This window comes from Anomaloglossus baeobatrachus, chromosome 3, assembly GCF_048569485.1.
Source record: "Anomaloglossus baeobatrachus isolate aAnoBae1 chromosome 3, aAnoBae1.hap1, whole genome shotgun sequence".
Taxonomy (NCBI): Eukaryota; Metazoa; Chordata; class Amphibia; order Anura; family Aromobatidae; genus Anomaloglossus; species Anomaloglossus baeobatrachus.
In genome coordinates, this window is record NC_134355.1 from 477,772,892 (window position 1) to 477,797,584 (window position 24,693).

Here is a 24,693-nt window from a genome sequence, read left to right on the forward strand (position 1 = left end):
CCGATCACGGGGGTGAGAGGTGGGGGGAGTGGGCAGCACATCACGGAGGGGAGGAGGCGCCAGCCGATCACGAGGGGGAGCGGCGGGCAACACATAATGGAGGGGATGGGGCGTGCAGTGCATAACAGAGGAGAGGGGGCGCGTAGCACATAACGGAGGAGAGGAGTGCGCAGCACATAACGGAGGAGAGGAGTGCGCAGCACATAACGGAGGAGAGGGGGCGCGCAGCACATAACGGAGGAGAGGGGGCACGCAGCACATAACAGAGGAGAGGGGGCGCGCAGCACATAACGGAGGAGAGGGGGCGCGCAGCACATAACGGAGAAGAGGGGCCAGGCAGCAGATCGGGGAGAGCGGTGACACTGTGGCAGACGGAGGAGGGCAGTGGCGGATCGGGAGGGGTGGGGGTGAGGGTGCGGGCAGCAGATCACGAGGGGTGGGGGTGCGGGCAGTAGATCGGGGAGACAGGTGGCAGATCGCGGAGGACAGCAGAGGATCGGGAGGTGTGGGGGTGCTGGTAGCAGACCACAAGACCACAAGTGGGGGGGTGCGGGCAGCAGATCGCGGAGACAGGTGGCAGATCGCGGAGGGCAGCGGCGGATTGGGAGGTGTGGGGGTGAGAGTACGGGCAGCAGATCACGAGGGGTGGGGGTGTGGGCAGCAGATCGGGGAGACAGGTGGCAGATCGCGGAGGGCAGCGGCGGCGGATCGGGAGGCTTTTCGCCGGTTTCATACAGTGCAATGGCAGTGCAGCAACTTCCGGGTCCCATGCTCCGGTCACATAACAGCATTTGACCGCCCGGACCGGAGCTTGTCGCCCTGCCATTGCACTGTATACACTCACTGTGCTGGCGTGCTGCAGGGATGACAAGTGACGGTGACGGGGCGGTCACCGGCAACAGGTCCATGGTGATTGGAGAGATCGGTCACAAGGCCGATCTCTCCAATCAGAGCTGCTGGAACTGGGGGAGGGTGATCCAGTGAGGTTACACAGCTCCAGCCAATGGCCAGTGCTACAGCTGCACTGGTCAGGGCTGGATTTCAATGTTTCAGTCATTTTAAATGGCTGGAACATTACAGTGGCTGTGATTGGTTGAGCGGCGTTCGTCAGCCAATCACAGCCTCCGTAGGTCCGGGGAGGAGGCACCACCCCTCCTGAGGTCAGGTATAGGTCCCCTCCTCCCCGAATCTGCGGTTTATGTTAATCGATTGCAGTCGCCAGATGCTCCGGTGCCGCGATTACGCCATGACGGAAAGATCCGTCCTTGGTCTTTAACGCCCAGGGTACCATGACGGAAAGATCCATCCATGGTCGGGAAGGGGTTAAAGGCTAATCCACTACTCCTTTAAATTCTGCAGCAATGCTGGCACTAATCATATGTCTATTTTGAAAGAGACCCTCTGGATTTGATGATGCGCATACACTCAACCTGTCTGGTCGACCATAGCAAGGTCTGCTATGAGTGGAACCTGTCTTCTAAAAAAGCTGTATATTTTTGACCACGGTGCTGCAGATCAGTTTCAGGGTGTTAGAAATGTTTTTACAGTATATGCCATCTTTATTTAGAGCAAGAATTGAGCACTTTGCCATGAGGTGTCATGTTGAACTTTCAGTGACCAGGATTGGATGTTATTTCTATTCCTGGTGGTCCTGATGAAGGGGGCAGATGCTCCAGAAACACGTCGACCTGAATGACAATAAAGTGACACTGATCTGAACATCTTCTGAAGTGATCTATTGGCGCGGCATTGAACACCTCTCTCTTGTGCTTTCTGTTAGTGACCAGTATGAGAGAATGTGAAAGTGATAATACCAAATTTAACACCACAGCTTCCCATTCACACCTGAAACACTAATGAGTCACATGACACCAGGGCACAAAAATAGCTAATTTGACAAAATTTGGCTATTTTCACTTAGGGGTGTTCTGACTTTTGTTGTTAGAAGATTAAACATCCAAGGCAGTGTGTTGAGTTATTTAGAGGGTACACCAAGTTTACACTGTTATCCTTGCTGTACACAGACTACTTTAGATTTGATCAAAGTGTCATATCTTCACTCTTGTACCATAAAAAGGTCTCGTAAAATATTTACACAAAATGTGAGGGGTGTACTCACTTTTGTGAGATACTGTAAATAGTTTGAGTGAAATTCTGCTGACAGATCCCTTTTAAAGAAAGCATTGACTTTTATAAACAGTATAAAGTCATGGTAGAAAGGGAATTATTTCTCCCAGAAAATTATTGTAATTACACGTTTTGTCAAACACGTTTATTTCTTTTTTGTGTATTGGAACATCACAAAAACCTTTTTGAGAAAAAAAGCACAAATATCACACAAAGCTCCAAAAATTATAAAAATGTTGACAACTTTTTAAACTTGTGGGTAAACAACTTTGTTTCAAGTCTTGGATGCTCGTTCAAAGTCCCCTTAAAACCTCAGGTTCGCTCATCTCTACTATTAATTAATCTAAGCGCTAATAGAAAGATGGGATCTTGCTGCAACTTCCGTAATAGTAGATAACTTGGATCCTGGTAGATACAGCAGGATTATGGCCTTTGTTCTGGGGCTCATTGGGGCTGAAGAACAGTGGTAACAGTGCTTTTGTCATCAGACCGCTGAAATGGTACTGTATTAGTCTTTTGAGTAGTTAAGCTAGTGCTATACTTTTACATTGATTTGGTTAAGGTGTCTAAAGGGGCCGTTACACACGTCGATTTATTGGGAGTATGTCGTCGGGGTCACGGATTCCGTGACTCACATCGGGCATCGTTTGCGACGTCGTTGTGTGTGACACCTACGAGCGATTCTGAACGATCGCAAATAGGATGAAAATCGTGGATCGTTGACACATCATTCATTTTTAAAAAATTGTTCGTTTTGGGGAAGCAGCGACATATTGCTCTGTTTGACACCCTGCCAACTTCGAACAACATTCAAACGACCGCCTGGGTCCAACAATACTCGTATATCGTTGATCGCTGATGCGTCGATTTTGAGATCGTTAAGTGTAACTGCAAATAAACGACCAATAAGCGATACCGGCAAATCGTAAATACGATCTGGGAGTGTCACATCGCACATGCGATTGTCAGATAAATTGTAGCGTGTAACGCTTTAAGTTACTACTAAAAGGAACACTTTTTATATGATGCTGGTAATCATTCATGTTTACTTACTATTAGTTCTTCAATGAGGATTTGAGTGCATGAACATATACACAGGCTCAGATTTGATTACCAAGAAATCTCCAGGTTGCCTTTGAACGGGGGCATAATGGTAGCGGCCTTAGGGGTATGATTACAAAAGTAGCAAGGACAGAGCAGGGCCCAGCAGTATGATATTTTCACCAAGTTGTAAATTTCTGGACATCCACTAATTTTTCATATGTCTCGTTCACAGCGAAAAAAAATGTGAAACGTTTACGGCAAGTCTTGGCTTTCATAACATTTTAGCTCACAATTAAAAATAAAGTTTATAATTGCTTCTTGTGATAGTATACTAATAAGTTCAGTTTTAATAAGTAAAAACACTGTATTTTTCAGTCTGCTAATGACCTACTTATTCATTATCCCATACCATAACCATACTGGTTTCCTGCCATATATAATAAAATTAAAGCAGACTCCATTAACAGAAAATACAAAATTAGCACATGATCCTTGGAATCAATACATTTTACAGCATATTAAAAGCATTGAGGATGAATGTAATCGCTTTTCTGCAATTCTGTAACCCATAGACATCAAGTCATAATCCTGCTTTTAGATGAAATAGCAACATTATAAACCTTGCGGAGAAGAAGGAGATTACTGGAAAGTAGGATTAGGTGAATTAATTCTGATAGTTAATTAGCTGGTCGTTGGTAGCATATATTAGTTTCTGATTGTTTATGTCTTCTCGTTGTGGATTATTTATATATTTATTCTCAGAAAGTGAAATACGAATAAGCAGTTAGCAAAATATGACTGGTAAGGGTTTAGACTCCTCTGTGAGTTCTATCCAACATATTCAGCCTATCCAACATTACTTATGTGAAGGGATTATGTGCTATATAATTCTATATCATGAAGGTCTTTTTTCGATGACTGTATGATTTGATAGAGAAATGTATGTGACTTTCCCAAACATCTAAACAAGGTTTGTAGAAACTATGTGCTTTAAAAAAAAAAAATAGATCTGAATTCTGCACCAGAAAAATATTCTCCTATGCCTGAAAGGGATTGAATGGTTAACGTATCTTTAAATACATTTTGCAAAGCATAATTGACAGTGTTTAAATAAGTAAAATTGATACCTTGATCATGTGACATTGATGAACATCTTTACAAGGGTAATAACTTCTTGTTCTCAAAAACGTAGATTTTCATTTGAATTTTTTTTGTGGCAGTTTCTGTAATGCCAACCTACTGTTGAAACCAGAAGTTTCCATCCACTCTCTATATAGACACATCTGCATGTTTTTCTCATTATCCGACATGAAATCAGAATAAACTTTTCACGTTTTAGGTCAATTAGGAACCAAAATTATTTAGATTTGCCAAATGCCAGAATGAGAGAGAGAGAATGTTTTAAGGAAATTTTTATTACTTTCTGCAAAGTCCAATAGTGTTTAAATACACTAAAGGCTACTTTTCACACTGCGATATCGGTCCCGATATCGCTAGTGTGTGCACCCGCCTCCATCTGTTGCGCGACACGGGCAAATCGCTGCCCGTGCAGCACAACATCGCCCAGAGCCGTCACACATACTTACCTGTCCGGCGACGTCGCTGTGTCCTGCGAACCGCCTCCTTTCTAAGGGGACGGTCCGTGCGGCGTCACAGCGACGTCACTGAAGCGTCACTGAACCGCCGCCCAATAGTAGCGGAGGGGCGGAGATGAGCGGGACGTAACATCCCGCCCACCTCCTTCCTTCTGCATAGCAAGCGGGAGGCAGGTAAGGGGAGCTTCCTCGTTCCTGCGACGTCACACGCAGCGATGTATGCTGCCACAGGAACGAGGAACAACTTCCTTACTGCTGCAGTAACGATTTTTAAGAATGGACCCCCATGTCGCCGATTAGCGATTTTGCACGTTTTTGCAACGATACAAAATCGCTTATCGGTGTCACACGCAACGGCATCGCTAATGCGGCCGGATGTGCGTCACGAATTCCGTGACCCCAACGACTCCGCATTAGCGATGTCGCAGCGTGTAAAGCCCCCTTTAGACTACTATGCCTTTAAACAATATGGGACAGCCCATATGATGATGTCATGTTTTTTAAAGCTTCTGATAGGTTTATTGTCAACATCTGAGTTAATTAGAGACACACCTGTGGATTTTAATGCACACCTGAAACACACTGTTTCTTTGTGTACCATCATGGGAAAGTAAAAAGAAATCAGCCAAGAACTCAAGAAGAGAATTGCGACGTGCACAAGTCTGGTTCGTTCTTGGGTGTAATTTCCAGATACCTGAACATGCTTCATTAATCTGTACAAACAAATACACGCAAGTACAAACAAGATGGGAAATGTGCAGCCATCATACCACTCAGGAAGGAGATGGGTTCTGTGTACCAGAGATGAACGTGCATTGGTCAAAAATATGCAAATCAAACCAACATTATATATTATACATTTTGTCACTAAGTGATTTATAACCAACAATGTTGTGTGTACTGAGGAAATCATCCAGCCCTTTTTTAAAAGCTGTTATAGTATCTGCCATTACTACCTCTTGCAATAGGGCATTCCACAGTCTGACCGCTCTAACTGTAAAGAACTCTTTCCTATTTAGCTGCCATAATTGCTTTTCTTAAACTTTCAGGGCATGCCCCCTGGTCCTTAGTATTGTCTTTGGAATGAATAATTACACCTAAATAATTGTACCGAAACACATGATATAATCAGAATAATTTTTATTGTAGATTAAATTGTAGATTAAAATATACAGAAAGAATAAAACAGAGAAAAATATACAGTGAAATAAATTACCCTAGGTGAATCACCTGGTAGATACAGTAGTTATGAATAAATAGTCAAATTCATGAGTATGCTGCCAAGGATATTTGTGAGGAAATAGTATAAGCAACTGAATAGGGATTTATCAGAAAAAATGTAGTATATCAAATGATAAATTTACATATATAAAGTACAAAGTGCTAATCAAAATACTTAATATGTTAAATAGGATAGACCTAAGCAATTCCATACAAAATATCTCCATACACAAGTGGTACTAAATAGGAAAAGATTATCCTTGCAAAATCCAAATGGAATAGTCAAGAGGAAGGTAATATGTTCAGTGTATATCCTAAAATCAAGTAATAAATATATAGTGGTTACAAACATAAAGTACACTGTGCTTATAAGTAATTCACAGGTTGTATATAAATTACAATCAATATATTGAGCTGAACTAATCATGGAGACTTCAATGCACTGAACATATTAACCCTAACTATCAAGGTTACCATACACCCCTAATAATCCAGAAATGCTATACATAGCGATAATAACATAGCATGTATAATATATATATAAAAAAAACCAGGACATGCAATCAATGAAACAGGACATGCACTTTATATGTTCTGCTATATGTGTGTTATATCTAAGAAATGGTCTAACTGTTGATTAATTTATGGGTTTTTTTTTATAAATATATGTTACTGGCAATGTGTAAAAACAGGCATTCTATAGAATACCTATACAATGCCGGAAATGGGTCATCAAAGTATGAAATACATCAGATGTTCATACATTTCCTAGTAATTCTATAGAATACCTAAATGACAAACAGGCGGAGTGTAGAATACTACAGGGGTGGTCTTTCCAAAAGTAGGTGGACAGAGCAGGCAGCAGCAGATCTGTGAAACTGGCTCAGTTGCCCTTAGCATCCAAAAGTAGGTGGACAGAGCAGGCAGCAGCAGATCTGGGAAACTGGATCAGTTGCCCTTAGCATTAAAATTCCTTTCTAGCCTCCCGTGGTGCAACAAATAGTCAGGAATGATACTTCTGAGTCCTTTTTTTTTCTCAGCAAAGATATCCTGTTGTTTAGTTTGCATTTCTTCTTTCATGTTTTTCACTGTTTCTTACTAAAGACTAATAGTCAGGAATGACACTTGTTTATTTGTGTTTTTCCCAGTAAAAATATCCTGTTGTTCATTTAGAATTTCTTCTTTTACTAGTTTTTTTGATTGTTTGTTACTTCTTTCATTAGCTTTTGGACTGTTTGTTACTAAAGACTTTTCCAATCTGGGCATTATATCAGACTTTGCCCTGAGCAGTTCTTGTCATTCTTTATAATACCTAGACATTTTATGTAATGCCTAGGGAAAGTATAGAACAACAAAGATATTTCATACCTTGCCTGAAAACGACAGGGATTGTATACATTGCCTAGGTATTCTATAGAATTCCTGTTTTTCATACATTGCCTGTAACATATATATTAGTCGACTAATTGATTGTATGTCCTGTTTATATATATATATATATATATCTATATATATAATTGCCTTATTCTGTCTGTCTGTCTGTCTTGCTCCAAAATTGTGTCTTTACGGTGACACAAAGCGGATTGGCCACTGGGCTCGCCATGGCCCCGCCCCCCCGCACCGATTGGCCGCTCGCCCAGGCTCCGCCCCCACACGGATTGGCTGGCCGCTCGCCCAGGCTCCGCCCCCACTCGGATTGGCCTCTCGCCCCGGCACCCTGCACGTATTGGCAACTCGGCCACGCCCCGCCCCATCACGCAATGCACGCTCGCTCTGGCCCCGACCCCCGCACGCATTCCCCGAAGCGACACGGAGCCACGACTCCCAAGTGAGTACTGTACCCCCGGGAGCCCACATCAGCGTACGCCGCTAACCCAGCCGACACATACCCTCGCATTGCTGGGGTTGCCGCCGTATGCTGGTGTGGGTTCCCGTGCGAGCGGGGGACGGGATACGCTGGTAACCATGGTAGCATAGTTACCAGCGCATCAAGGTCTTGCAGCGGCGGAACATACACACGCACACACATAACAACACACATCAGATCACTCTCACACACACCTCACACACACATCACATCGCATCCACACACTCACAACATCCTGGGATATCGCTTGCTTCTCAGCGGCGATACTGTGCAGTGAGCTTCCAGGACCTGCCGGAGGATCACATGGCCAGAAGCATGTGGTATCTCCGGATGTTGTGAGTGTGAGCGCGTATGTGCGATATCGTCAGTGTGTGTGTGAGAGTATGCGATCGGGTGTGTGTGAGTGTATGCGATCGGGTGTGTGTGAGTGTATGCGATCAGGTGTGTATGCGATCAGATCTGTGAGTGTCGGCAGAGGAGCACGGCGTGCTGGAGGAGGCTGGGAGGAGAGAGGCTAATCCTGGGGAAGGCTGATGCTGGGGGAGGCTGGGAGGAGAGAGGCTGATGCTGGGGGAGGCTGATGCTGGGGGAGGCTGGGAGGGTGTAGGCTGATGCTGGGGGAGGCTGATGCTGGGGGAGGCTGGGAGGAGAGAGGCTGATGCTGGGGAGGCTGATCCAAGGGGAGGCTGGGAGGAGAGAGGCTGATGCTGGGGGAGGCTGAGGCTGGGGGAGGCTGATGCTGGGGGAGGCTGTTAGGAGGGAGGCTGGGAGGAGAGAGGCTAATCCTGGGGAAGGCTGGGAGGGGGATGCTGATGCTGGGGGAGGCTGGGAGGAGAGAGGCTGATGCTAGAGGAGGCTGGGAGGAGAGAGGCTTATGCTGGGGGAGGCTGGGAGGAGAGAGGCTGATGCTGGGGGAGGCTGGGAGGCGGAGGCTGATGCTGGGGGAGGCTGGGAGGTGGAGGCTGATGCTAGGGGAGGCTGATGCTGGGGGAGGCTGGGAGGGGGAGGCTGATGCTGGGGGAAGCTGGGAGGAGGGAGGCTGAGAGAAGGGAGGCTGAGGCTGGGGTAGGCTGAGAGGAGAGAAGCTGATGATGGGGACAGAGAGGCTGATGCTGGGGACAGAGAGGAGAGGCTGATGCTGGGAGGAGAGAGGCTGATGCTGGGAGGAGAGAGGCTGATGCTGGGGGCAGAGAGGCTGATGCTGGGGGCAGAGAGGCTGATGCTGGGGGCAGAGAGGCTGATGCTGGTGCAGCATGGGGGATGGAGCACGATGGGGGGGTGCGCAGCATGGGGGATGGAGCACGATGGGGAGTGCGCAGCATGGGGGCTGGAGCACGTTTGGGAGTGCGCAGCATGGGGGATGGAGCACGATGGGGAATGCGCAGCATGGGGATGGAGCACAATGGGGAGTGCGCAGCATGGGGGATGGTGCACTTTGGGAGTGCGCAGCTTGGGGGATGGAGCACATTTGGGAGTGCGCAGCTTGGGGGATACAGCACGATGGGGAGTGTGCAGCATGACGGATGGAGCACGATGGGGAGTGCGCAGCATGGGTGATGGAGCACGATGGGGAGTGCGCAGCATGGGGGATGGAGTACGTTTGGGATTGCGCAGCATGGGGGATGGAGCACGATGGGGAGTGCGCAGCATGGGGGATGGAGCACGTTTGGGAGTGCGCAGCATGGGGGATGGAGCACGATGGGGAGTGCGCAGCATGGGGGATGGAGCACGTTTGGGAGTGCGCAGCTTGAGGGATACAGCACGATGGGGAGTGCGCAGCATGGCGGATGGAGCACGATGGGGAGTGCGCAGCATGGGGGATGGAGCACGATGGGGAGTGCGCAGCATGGGGGATGGAGTACGTTTGGGATTGCGCAGCATGGGGGATGGAGCACGATGGGGAGTGCGCAGCATGGGGGATGGAGCACGTTTGGGAGTGCGCAGCATGGGGGATGGAGCACGATGGGGAGTGCGCAGCTTGGGGGATGGAGCACGTTTGGGAGTGCTCAGCATGGGGGATGGAGCACGATGGGGAGTGCGCAGCATGGTGGATGGAGCACGATGGGGAATGCGCAGCATGGGGGATGGAGCACAATAGGGAGTGCGCAGCATGGGGGATGGAGCACGATGGGAGGTGTATACCTCCCCCCAACACACACACACGCGCACTGCACAACACACCACACACACTGGGAACCACAAACACCGCCCTACACAGACACCCACACACACAGACAATGCTGCACACACACAACACCCAACACACAAACACCGTGGCATACATAAATATACGCACATACCGCACAACACACACATTGCACAAAACATACCTCCCCCCAAAACACACACACCCCACACCCACACAACCCGCGCAACACACACACAACGCTACAGACACACAGCGCTCCACAAACAACGCAACACACGCAACACACATACAACACCGCTCTCACCCCCCGCCACACCAAGACAACACTCAGAACATGTACAGCGCCCTACACAAACACTTAGTAACTACACACAACAACATCTATATATATATATATATATATATATATATATAACAAAAATCATACATTAACTACACAATACGTAAATTCTAGAATACCCGATGCGTAGAATCGGGCCACCTTCTAGTATATATATATATATATATATATATATATATATATATAAAAAATTGATAGATAGATAGATAGATTACCTGTGTTCACCACAATGTAAGAGCACCTGAGGAAGAGGACAGCACAGTCCTTGAAAGGTGCAGTGAAATAAAATACATTATTATTCCTTCATTTATGGTCTGCAGCACCCTGTTATACACTGCTTTCTCTTTCACCTCCATATATGTCACTGAGAGAGATTGAAAGCAGGATTTTATAGTTTAATAGTAGCAAGCAGCTCTGCTCTACCTCTGGCTGTTAGAAGAGGATCCTGACTGTGTCACCTTCCTCTGATTCCTTTCCAAACACCTGCTTCCTACTTGTGCCTTACAAGTACAGCGGATTTCAAGAAATGGTATATGGTTGTCCTCAATGCTGAGAAACACAGGCAGATACGTATTCATATATGACTCTCAAACCTATTTGGAACAACCTCCCCGCTGAGTTACTGTGTGCATGTGTACCTAGAAGAATTTGTGCTTTTTTGAAGTCCATACAGTGATAACATCAAATGTTGATTTTCTCTTTTTTTCCTTCTTGCATTGTCATTGTTAGACACACTGTTAAACTTTTATTTTTGTAACCATTTTTAAGTTGTAGCTTTTTTTCATACCTGCTTAATTTTTTTGCATGCTATTAATTAAATATAATATAAACTGTGCTCAGCATAAATGAGTACAACCCATCAGATTTGCCAGAAAAGTTATAGTTTCCTTTAGAATTAGCATTGATTGCAAATAAGAGTTATTAATATGCACACCCAAAAAAGTAAATTTCCTAAAAAATGTATTGAAGTGTGAAGACCATGTTGCAAAAATGAGTACACCCAAACAAAAGTTTTAGGCGCAAATTAAAAGTTTAAACTACAAAATTCTAGTTAACTAGACTTCAACCACAGACAAGTCTAATTATTCATTAAACAGGGGTCCAGCAGACATTTGACCATAGGACAGTATTACTTAACAAGGAAAACCCCTTTCTACCTCATGCTGTCGGAAATGGCACCAACTGGAAGAGAAATGTCACAAAACCTGAGAATGAAAATAATTTCATTACACAAGAAAGCTGAATACTACAAGAAGATCAGTCATGCTTTATGTATCAGTCAGAATTCTGTAGCAAAAGTGATAGTTTAACAAAGATGGAACTGCAACCATCCACAGAGACGTCCAGGCTGACTAATGAAGTTAACACATAAATAAGAGCATCTTCTGATGAGAAGGGTTAAAGAATATCTTCAATCTGCAAGTTCTCTTCATTAGGTAAAGAAGTAGAAAGCTAAACTGGGGTGACTGTTTTCCTGACTCACTACTGTATACACTGCAGGGAAATGGCATGCATGAGTGTCGGCTATGAAGAAAGCCTCTCCTCAAACCCAGGCAGAAAAAAACGGCTATGTGCGCACTAGAAATGTGAATTTTCTCAAGAAAATTTCTTGAGAAACTTCTGGGAGTGGAAGATTTCCGCACCTGCGGAAAAATCTGCGGCAAAAACGCATGCGGATTTGCCGCGAATTTACCGCGGATTTACCGCGGATTTACCGCGGATTTACCGCAGGTTTGTCCCTGCAATAAATAATAAAGATAATCGATAGACAGATAATGGATAGAGGGAAAGATGGATAGATGAATAGATAGATAGATAGAGGGATAGATAGATAGATGAATAGATAGATAGATAGAGGGATAGATAGATAGATAGATGAATAGATGAATAGATAGATAGATAGAGGGATAGATGGATAGATAGAGGGATAGATGGATAGATAGATAGATAGATAGAGGGATAGATAGATAGAGGGATAGATAGATAGATAGATAGATAGATAGATAGATGAGAAAAACCTATATAATGTTCCACCTCCCTGCATTTTCTAAGCTGGCACCCTTTAGTAACCTTCATGTGGCACTAAAGGGTGCTTAGCCTTGTATTTAGCCATAAAATAAATAAATAATTAAAAAAAAACGACGTGCGGTCCCCCCATCTTTTGTAGCCAGCTAGGGTAAAGCAGACGGCTGCAGCCTGCAAACCACAGCTGGCAGCTTCACCTTGGCTGATAATCCAAAACAGTGGGCACCCCACGCTGTTATTTTAAATTATATAAATAATTTAAAACAAAAAACGTGCGGTCCCCCCATATTGGATCACCAGCCAAGGTAAAGCGGACAGCTGGGGTCTGATATTCTCAGACTAGGGAGGTCCACTGTTATTGGACACTCCCCAGCCTAAAAATAGCAGGCCGCAGCCGCCCCAGAAGTGGCGCATCCATTAGACGTGCCAATCCTGGCGCTTTGCCCCAGCTCATCCCGCGCCCTGGTGCGGTGGCAAACGGGGTAATATATGGGGTTGATGCCAGATGTGTAATGTCACCTGGCATCAAGCCCTGGGGTTGGTGAGGTCAGGCGTCTATCAGATACCCGACATCACCAACCCAGTCAGTAATAATTAAAAAATAGACAACAAAAAAAGTTTTATTTGAAAAAACACTCCCCACATAGCCTCTTTAACCAATTTATTGAAAAGAACAATCAATCCACGTCCGGCGTAATCCAATAAGGGGGGGTCCCACGGCGATCCATACCATAGTCACTGTCCCAGTCAATGAAGAATAGAATGTTCCCCATTGGCTGGGAGAGCAATGCAGTGACCTGAGCTAACATCAATAGGTCAGCTCAGGTCACTGCAGGGGATGACGAGCGCTGCCATCAGGAGCATAGATGAGATCATTACCTTCTGTGATCATCTCCTGTACTGCTGATGTCAGCGCTGTCACTGACTTCTATGCCCGTCGCTTTGTCAGAAGTATCGCGAGAGCCCGTGACGTCACCGCTAGTGACAGTCTCGGGCCGCTCGCGAGACGGGCACAGACAGCAGTGACCGCGGTGACGTCAGGAGGCAGGAGATCGTCACGGCAGGTAATGATCTCACCTCCTGACAGCAGCGATCGTCATCCCCGCGACTCCCAGCACTGCAGGATGTCAGTGTCTGCCTGCGCTGCCGCGTGACAGGCTGCTGACACTGCGGGCAGACACTGACACCCTGCAGTGCAGTGTCAGTGTCTGCCTGTGTCAGTGTCTGCCTGCGCTGCAGCGTGACAGGCTGCTGACACTGCGGGCAGACACTGACACTGCAGTGCAGGCAGCCGCGAGGCCGGAGCAGGACACAGACTGCACGGGCACCTGGAGGTCGCACGGAAGTGCTTCTGTGCGGCGTCCAGGGAGTGTGACGTCTGTGTTTACTCTGCTCCGCTTCCTCTTCCTGGCATAATGACATCGCTTCCTGCAAAACCGCAGGCAGCGATGAGCATTACCGCAGGTAATTCGCGGCTATTCCGGTGGTATACCGCACATCATTGCTACCTGCGGAATACCCCCGGAATACCGCAGGTAGCTGCGGAAATTAATGGACATGCACATTTTCTCAAGAAAGTTTCTCGAGAAAATGTTCTCAAGAAATTTTCTTGAGAAAAATCCGCACAGTGCGCACAGCTATTTTTTTTTCTCATTGAATTTCATGGGAAATGTCTGCACAAAGATTGCAGACATTTCTCAAGAAATTTCCGGGGCAAATCCGCGAATAAATCCGCAGGTAAAAAGCTCTAGTGCGCACATAGCCTTAGTGTATGTGCGCACACTGCAGTTGTGTTTCTCCAGTGAAAAATGCAACCTCTGGCAGAAAAATGCACCTCTGGCTGGAAAAATGCATAAAAAAGCATGCATTATTGCCACTTTTTAAACATGTTTCGGTGCGGTTTTCCCGCATTTTTGTTAATGTGTTTTTTTACAGGAGCAACAAAATATGCTAGGATAGGATAATTGATAGATAGCTAAAATAGAAAAAAATAGAAAGAATAGATAGAATATATAGAATAGATAGAAAGAACATATAGAATGGATAGATAGATAGATAGAAAGAAAGAAATAACTGAATAGCTCAATAGATAGAGGGATAGCTAGCTTGGCCAGCTGTTTTTTTAATTATTTTTTGGTAAAAAAAATATGGGGAGTTACTCCTCATTTTTCATATCCAGCACAGGAACAGCAGCAGCTGCAACCCTCAGCTGTCTGCTGTACCTTGGCTGGTTATGAAAACTTAAGGGGGTCCCACGCTTTTTTTTTTAATTATTTGATTTATTTATTTATTTATTTTTAAATTACATGGAGTGCCTCTCACGTGTCTTTTGCATTGCATCACCTGGTAAAGCTGCACACTCTCCTGACAGGAGCAGGTCAGCTGCATGTATTTCTATGCAACTACATGCTCGTGTCCGAAGAGCATCACAACATGGCGGGTGATGCGATGCAAGACTCGTGAGAGTCCCTCGCAAGTGTGCCTTAGTCGCAGCCTCAGGGTGTCAGAATGAACTCGAGTGAACCCCTGACATCATAGTTGCGTGCCCAACACTACCATGGGTGTCGTGGCAGTGATGACACGGGTTCACCTGAGTTCTGACACTCTGTGGCTGCTACTAACTTGAGTGATGTCACGCTGATCGCGTGGCTCGCTTCAGTCACTCTGGTGATTTGCTGTCACAGTTAAAGTCCCCTACCTGTGACCGCAAATCAGGATGCGACTGAAGTGAGTCACCTCACAGTGGGCAATCATGCTGTATGGCTGCTCGCTGTGATTGTCAGATGTAGCAATTGTGGAAGCATCCTGAGACCTCATGTGGATTACTTCAGACCTGAAAGGGTGCATGGGAGGGTTAATAAAGTTGTGAAAGAGGGTGCTTTTTTGTCTATTTCAAATAAAGGATTTTGGGGTGTTTGTGTTTATTTGCTTTTACTTACAGATCAATGATGGGGGTGTCTCATCGACGCCTGCCATCAGTAATCTAGGACTTAGTGGCAGCTTTGGACTGCTATTAACTCCTTATTATCCCAATTTCCACCACACCAGGGCATTCGGGAAGAGCCAGTAAAGTGTCGGGATTGTGGCATCTAATGGAAGCGACAATTCCGGGCGACTGCAGGCTGATATTTTTAGGCTGGGGTAGCCTAGTAACCATAGGCCTGCCCAGCCTGAGAATACCAGCCCTGAGCTGTGGGGCTTTATCTTGGCTGGGTAACAAAATTGAAGGGATCGTATGCCCTTTTTTAAAATTATTTATTTTACTGTATGATATAGACCCATCCACCAGCGTCTGTGATTGTTTGCAGTCAGACAGCTGTCACTCACCGTGATGGCCCATCTGACTGCAACCAATCACAGTCGCCGGTGGTCTGGAGAAGCAGTGAATATGTATGAGCTTAATGAGCTCGGGAAGAACAAAGAGCTGCCGCGGGAGCAGTGTGACAGCCGCCCCAGTGATCAGTGAGTATGAAGCACTTGCTCCTACCCCTTTGCATTGGATTATGGTCCCCATGAACTTTATAAAGGGACCAGCATCAGGCTAGATACTGTGGATCAATCCCCTGCAGACCCCAAGTCAGCGGGAAATTGATCTGCCAGTCCTCCGAAAGGCAGGGAGAAAATGTGAGTAAAACGCAATGAAACGCAAATAATTAGCTACCTGCATTTTTCCATATGTTTTTTCATGACTTTATTGAAGTCAATGGGTGGAAAACGCAGAGAAAAACGCAGTAATAAGTGACATGCTGCTTCTTTTTTTCTGCACCCAAAATTGCAGGCAAAAAAGAAGCAATGTGCACACAGCCTTTCTAAATTCTCATAGACTTTGCTGGGGAAGGACTGCACACAGTTTAGCACAACAAACTACACCCAATATCGCGGAAAAAACACACCAAAAATGTGGCAAAAAATGCAGCTTGCACACAAGGCCTTACAAGTTGCCAGGGCCCATGCTCAAAAAAAATGAAGACATCTGAGACTCTATACTGTGGAATGATGTGACCAAGATAACACAAAATCGAGTCCAAACCTCAAGCTTAGACTTTACAGTTATGGGATGGGGTAGGGGGGGCTGAAAAAAAACAATATAGTTAATAATAAACATTGTCATTGTACTTACTGGTCCCACGATGCATGCTGCAGTCCTGCTATCTCCCAGTGGTTACTGCTTCTGGGTATGATCAGTAACTTCCAACGGTATTCACTGCACATCACTCGGCAGTCTTTGGCTTTTTTCGGCCGTGTTCACGGTGACGTTAGGCTTCACCCTAGTCCATGGCTTAGTCATGGATTCATTTGAACTTTGACTGTCACTGTCAGTTTCAGCCTGCTTCTCACTCTGTAGAGACGTTTGTCTGTACAGAGCGATGAAGCAGAGCTGACATTGCTCTCCCTGTGGACTACGTCAGACTAAGGATTTTTTTTATAACAAAGATTGAGTCTCTAAATGTTTTTTGTTTTATTTCTAATTAAAAAAAATGTCTATGTGTTGTGTTTTTTTTACTGCTTACTACAAATTCATGGTGGCCATGTCTAATCTGGCATGACACCATGAATTTCAGGCTTAGTACCAGCTGAGGATACAAAGCTGGTATTAACTCCTTTATTACCCAGCGTGCCACCGCTGAATAAAGAAACAATGCGCCATTTCCAAGAGCAGCTGCGGGCTTCAGATTTTAGCGTGCGGGTCCAGAACACTTGGGCCTTACCATGCTGAGAATCCCAGACCTCAGCTGCCTGGTTTTACCTGACTGGCGATCAAAACGCCCATCACAGATGCCCATTCTCTGTGCCAGTATCTGTGATTGCCTGACATTACAGTACTGTAAAAAAAAACCCCATTAAAAAAATGACATAGTACTCTGCAGTATATTTGATTCTCAGCGCAGATAAAGCATACGGCTACGGGCTGCCACTTCCTGCTGCCTGGCTTTACCTTGGCTGGCAAACAAAATTCAGAGAAGCCCACTATTAAATTATTTAAATAAAAATTTAACAAAAAAAAATTGCAAGGGCTCTCGACATATTTTGATGGACAACTAGGTAAAACCAGACAGCGTTGGGCTGCAATCCTCAGCGCAAGGTGGCCCAAGCTGTCGGGGCCTCCCCTGCTGTGAATTGCAGCCCCAGTTGCCCCAGAAAATGATGCATTCATAGAAGCGTTATTTTCTGGTGCTTACCCAGCTCGTCCAGCGGCCATGATGGTGGTGGCATGCTGGGTAATAATGGGGTTAGGGCCAGCTTTGTATTATCAGCTGGTACTAAGCCCAATATTCATGGTGTCATTCCAAATTAGATATGGCCACCATGAGTTTCTAGTAAACAGTAAAAAAAAAAACACAACACATAAAAAAATTTTTTATTAGAAATAAAACAAAAAAAATGTAGAGACTCCATCTTTATTATAAAAAAATCTCTAGTCTGACGTAGTCCACAGGCAGAGCAAAGTCAGCTCTGCTTCATAGCTCTGTACAGAGAAGCGTCTATACAGAGCGAGAAGCAGGCTGAGAGTGATATTCAAAGTTCAATCAAACCCATTAAATATAAATCAATAATAAAAACTATACATATTTGGTATTAGGCACTATAATCTGCCATTGGTGTTCAGATTAAAGAAGCTCAAGAAATCGAAATAATAAAATGTAGATTTTATTCAAAATATTATTTTAAAAATTATTTTAAAAGGATTCCACAGTATAGTACCCAAGGACATGGAAATAGGTCACATATATGTATTAATAGTATCAGCATCAAAATTATATAATATCCCGTCTCAGTAATAAATCTCATATCATATCACAAAACAAATAGACAAATGTGTTGATCACAAAAATGTCATATATCCCAACAGCAATATAGAAATTTAGTAATGGACAGATTATATATATTAAATTGATAAAATGTATCTCTAGGACATAATTATGATATCAATATTATCAAATATCAAAATTACTAGTTTCAAAATGCATTTGTTATAACATATAAATCACACTTCATCATTATATCGCAATAATGACAAACAATTAAAGTGCTAGGTGCCCCCCGAAGAAGAAGCGGCGAAACATGTTTTGGGGTTGAAGGACGTGGGCTTTAGGGTCTCTTGTAAGTAGCATCTTACCTATGATCTGTCTATGGTAGGAAAGATGTGAACTAATTAGTAACAGCATTAGCAGCATTGATATGTGCAGTGAATGGGCTGGAGGCATTATTAGTCACAGATCTACCATGCAGTAGATAGATCAGAGGAACTATAAGACCCATACTAACTGTACAGCACCTAGCACTTTAATTGTTTCAGTCATTATTGCAAATTTTTTTATTAGAAATAAAACAAAAAAACATTTAGAGACTCCATCTTTATTATAAAGAGATCCTTAGTTGAACGTAATCCACAGGGACAGCAAAGTCAACTCTGCTTCATCAGTGTGCACAGACAGTGTCTAAACAGAGTGAGAAGTAAAAAAAAATGATGTCAGCTCATGAGTGATGAAGCAGAGGCTGACAGTGAGGGGATGATTGCACTTACGTCTCGCATTGTTTCACCCCACTCTCAGGACAGGAGCGACTCAGCTGCATGGAAATAAACGCAGCTGACCCGCTGCTGTTGGGAGATTGTGCGCTGTGATGCAATGCAAGCCGGTCATGCCCACCAGCTAAGCCAGTTACGCCCATGACCTGACTGCACCCCGTACATTCTAGGTTCAACCGTGATGCAATGGGACACTCGCATCACGGCGAACCAGGACCTTTGATGACATTATACTCACGTGACCAGTCTGTAGCCAATGAGTAATACAACAATCACACATGACTGGTCACATTGGTATGACGTCATGGAAGGTCCTTTTAGCCAGAGGTGCTTACCGGGTGGCACAGCAATGATCAGACGGATGCGGAAGCAGAAGCGCTGGGAGACAGAGTCTGCAGGACACGTCGCGGGACCTGTAAGTATGATCATAATGTTTTTTAATAATGTGCTTTTTTACAGCAGTAAAGCTCATGTTCGGGGTCGTGTGCATGAACACCATGTGTTCGATAGGGACCCCGAACTTTACAGTTCGGGTTTGCCCATCCCTACTTCTTCTCCCTGTCACAAGCCTAGGTGTAAAAAGATAATTTGAAAGATCTCTGTACTGCCCCTCACATATTTGTACATTGCAATAAAATCACCCCTTAGCCATGATTTTTACAAAATGAATAACCTCAAGTTTAATAACCTGTCTTGGTATTGCAGTCCACCCATTTCTTTGATTACATTTGTGCTCTTCTCTGCGCCCACTGTAATTAAGAAATGTCCTTCTTATACACCAAAAAACAAAATTACATAGCTACATAGGTTGAAAAAAGACCTAGGTCCATCTGGTTTAACCTTCTTCCACCAATTATAGATTTCAACATTAAATGATTTATAGCTGACAATGTTATGTGTACTGAGGAAATGATCCAGCCCTTTTTTGAAAGGTATTATAGTGTCTGCCATTACTACCTCTTGTGGTAGGGCATTCCACAGTCTGACTATAAAGAAGCCGTTCTTAGTTAGCTGCCAGAATTGCCTTTCTTCCACTGAGTGCCCTTTGATCCTTAGTATTGTCTTTGGAAGCAATAAGTCATGTTCCAGTCCTTTGTATTGACCACACAAGTATTTTTACATACAAATGACATCACCTCTGAGACATCTTTTATCTAAGCTAAACAAATTCAATTTTTTCAACCTTTCATCCTTTGGGAGGCCTTTCATTTCATGCAAATCTAGTTGCCGGCCCTGACTTTAACTTCTGAATATTCTTTTTAAAATGTGGAGCCCAAAACTGGATTCCATATTCTAGATGTGGCCTTATAAGGGATTTATAGCGAGGTAACAATACATTGGGACTATAGGATCTAATCTCTCTTTTTATACACCCTAAAATCTTGTTTGCTTTTGCAGCTGATGCTGAACATTGAGTGCTATTGCTCTGCTTACGTATAATCAGAATACTCAAGTCTTTCTCCTGTTCTGTAGTACCAAATTTACTTCCATGTAATGTATATGCAGCAATGGTATTACTCAATCATAGGTGAATTACTTTACATTTATCAACATTAAATCTTAGTTGCCGTGTATCTACCCATTCCGACATCTTATCCAGATCGTTTTGAAGTATTTTCCTTTTATGTCAGTTTTTAATATCCTACATAGTTTGGTGGCATCAGCAAAGACTGACACTTTACTCTCAATCCCATCCACAAGGTCATTAATAAAGAAATTAAAAAGAATTGTCCTAGCACAGATCCCTGTGTTACCCCACTGCTGATTATAGCCCAATTAGAGACTGTACCAATTATTCTCTTTGTTTTCTATCTTTTAACCAATTACTTACACATCCGCTTTGCATTTCCTCTAGTCCTTGCTTCTGCAGCTTCATCATAAGATTGTTATGTGGTACAGTATCAAATGCCTTTACAAGGTCTACATAAATCACATCAACTGCATTACCAATATCCAGATTTGCACGTACCTCCTCACAGAAATCCAACATGTTGATTACACACGACTTATCTTTCATGAATCCAAGCTGGTTATCAGTTATTACATTATTCTCTCTAATATACTATTGCATGTCTCTCTTAAATTGCCCTAAAAAAAATTTGCACACCACTGATGTTATACTTTCCGTATGGTAGTTACCTGGATCCCCTTACTTACCTTTCTTAAATACTGGTGCCACATCAGCCATTTTCCTAACCTGAGGTACCAACCCAGTTACAAGAAAGTCTAAAAAGATAAGATACAGTGATCTGTCAATACCTGAGCTCCATTCCCTTAATATCCGTGGATGAATGCCATCTGGCCCGGAGGATTTTTCAATGTTTCATCTAATCAGATGCAGACAAACATCTTCTTGTGTTAAATTAGTTATATTGGGGGGCTTTGATTATTGCCTTGTTGAATGATCCCTGGAACAGTCAGTTCCTTGGTGAACACTGATGAAAAGTGGGTGGTTAATATCTCAGTCCTTTCTTTGTACTCTATAATTATCCTGTTATACTCTTTTTTCTGGGGCATGATACCATCCTTTTTTTCTTTTGGCATCGATGTATTTATACAAAAAACATTTGGGGTTATTTTAATGTCTGTTGCGATTCTTGTTTCAGTAGATAATTTTGCCAACTTGATTTCTTTTTAACATTTCCTACTGAGAAATTTATATTCCTGAAATGCTATTCCTGTATTCTCAGCCCTTGAACATTTTTTTTAAGTGCAGTTGCACTAGTAATTTGTATAAAGGCAAAATACTAGCCTTGACAGCAAATGCCTTACACTGGCAAAGGAATTGAGTTTGCTTTCTACCCATACAAACATGTCTTTTCATGGACAGTTTTACAAGTATTTTACAATTTAGTACATAAGTATACATTTTATTTCTGCTGCCAAAGTGCATGACCTTAAATTTATCTACATTAAACTTCAATTGAACTTTCTAGACCCAAGCCTGCTGCTTACATAAATAGTTTTGCATTACTAAATTATGATGCTCTCTGTCTATTACTCTGCTGAATTACTGAAATTCCGCTTTGTATGCACCTACAAAGTCATTAATAAATATGTTGAAATAAATATGGCCCAATACTGACCCCTGTAGAACCCCAATGTTAACTGTGACCCAAAAGAGTGTGTTATATAAATAACAACCCTTTGTTTCCTATCACTGAGCCAGTTTTAACTCAGTTAAACATATTTTCCCTAGTCCCATTATTCTCATTTTATTTACCAACCTCCTGTGTGACACCATACCAAATGCTTTTGAAAAGTCCATATAGACAACATCCACTGTGTTCCCCTGCTCCAGTCTGGACCTTCCCTTCTCATAGAAGCTAATTAGATTAATTTCACAGTACTGATCTCTCATAAACCTACAGTTAATTACAAAAGTGAATACACCCCTCATAGTATTGTAAATATTTTATTATATCCTTTCATGAGATAAAACTAAAGATATGACAATTGATACAATGTAAAATAGTCAGTGTACAGCTAGTATAATAATGTAAATTTGGTGTGCCTTCTAAATAACTCAACACACAGCCATTAATATCTTAATCACTGGCAACAAAAGTGAATATGCCCCTAAGTGAAAATGCCCAAATTGTGCCTAAAGTGTAAATAATTTGTGTGGCCACCATTATTTTCAAGCACTGACTTAACTCTCTTGGGAATGGAGTACACTAGAGCTTCATCCTCCATGACATCATCATTGAGATGGTGAGTGTTAGGGGTACTTTGCACGCTGCGACATCGCTACTGCGATATCATCGGGGTCAAATCGAAAGTGACGCACATCCGGCACTGGTAACGACGTTGCAACGTGTAAAGCCTAGATGCGCCGATAAACAATCGCAAAAGCGTCGAAAATCGGTGATCTGTGTAGCGTCGGTCATTTTCATAATGTCGCACCAATAGGAGATACGATGTTGTGCCTCGTTCCTGCGGCAGCACACATCGCTGTATGTGAAGCCGCAGGAGCGAGGAACATCTCCTTACCTGCCTCCACCGGCTATGCGGAAGGAAGGAGGTGGGCGGGATGTTTACGTCCCTCTCATCTCCGCCCCTCCGCTTCTATTGGCCGCCTGCCGTGTGACAGGGCAGGTAAGTGCATGTGAAGCTGCCGTAGCGATAATGTTCCCTGCGGCAGCTATCACAAGATATAGCATTTGCGGGTACTATCGTGCTCGGTATCGCTAGCCGATGCTAGCGATGTCGCAACGTGCAAAGTATCCCTTAGAGGCCTTAAGCTCCTCCATCTTCCATTTAAGGAGGCTCCACAGATGCTCAATATGTTTTAGATCTGGAGACATGCTTGACCAGTAGTGATGAGCGAGTACTAAAAAGCTCGGGTGCTCGAAGCTCGGGCCGAGCCTCCCAAGATACTCGTGTACTCGGGCCGAGCAACGAGCCCAATGTTATCCTATGGGAGACCCGAGTATTTTTGTGAAATGACCCCCCAGCAGCATGTAGAAACCCTAAAAATGTCACAAAAGTCTCAGAAGAGTGCTCAAATGACATGGCAACAGCATGGGGAAGACCCCTTGAAGCATTTATCACTCAAAAGTCACAGCTGTGAACAATTTTGTCCGCGTTTTACGCCATTTTTACGGACTCACCAGAAAACCTTGCAAAATGACCCCAAAATGAATTTTCATGGCGGAAATGTTAAGGGCACATACACAATAGTGAGATAGAGCTGGTGTATGTTACTTTTTGAGATTAATACATGAAAGATTTTACATAAACATTGTGTGGCACTCCGATGTCCAAAACGCACGTTTTGTGCTTTTTACTAGCGATGTCGGTCATTTTTTTTTTCATTCTATCTCCCGTCGGTCGGTCTCGCTCTGTCGGTCTCTCTCTGTCTTGTCTGTCCCCCTCTCACAGTCTGTCGGTCATTCTCCCCCCTCTCTCTTACTCACCGTTCCCCGATCACTGTTGCGGCACTGCACGGCATTCACACTGCTCCTGCGGCTTTTCCTCTTTTGAAAAAGCCGGCCGCTCATTAATCAATCTCGTATTCTCTGCTTTCCTGCTTTTCGGCGCCTATGATTGGTTGCAGTGAGACACGCCCCCACTCTGAGTGACAGGTGTCACACTGCACCCAATCACAGCAGCCGGTGTGTGTGTGTATACTGTGCAGTGAAATAAATAATTAAATAATTAAAAAAAACGGCGTGCGGTCCCCCCCAATTTTAATACCAGCCAGATAAAGCCATACGGCTGAAGGCTGGTATTCTCAGGATGGGGAGCTCCACGTTATGGGGAGCCCCCCACCCTAACAATAACAGTCAGCAGCCGCCCAGAATTGCCGCATACATTATATGCGACAGTTCTGGGACTGTACCCGGCTCTTCCCGATTTACCCTGGTGCGTTGGCAAATCGGGGTAATAAGGAGTTATTGGCAGCCCATAGCTGCCAATAAGTCCTAGATTAATCATGTCAGACGTCTCCCCGAGAAACCTTCCATGATTAATCTGTAAATTACAGTTAAAAAACACACACCCGAAAAATCCTTTATTAGAAATAAAAAACAATAACAAAGTCCCTCATCACCAATTTATTACCCACAACAAAGCCCTCCATGTCCGGTGTAATTCACGGTCCTCCAGCGTCGCGTCCAGCTCTGCTGCATGCAGGTGACAGGAGCTGCAGAATACACCGCCGCTCCGGTCACCTCCACGCAGCTAATGAGGTGAGTATAGCGATCAGCTGTGCTGTCACTGAGGTTACCTGGATGCAGCGGTGGCCGCGGGTAACCTCAGTGACAGCTCAGCTGATCGCGCTACTCACCGCCG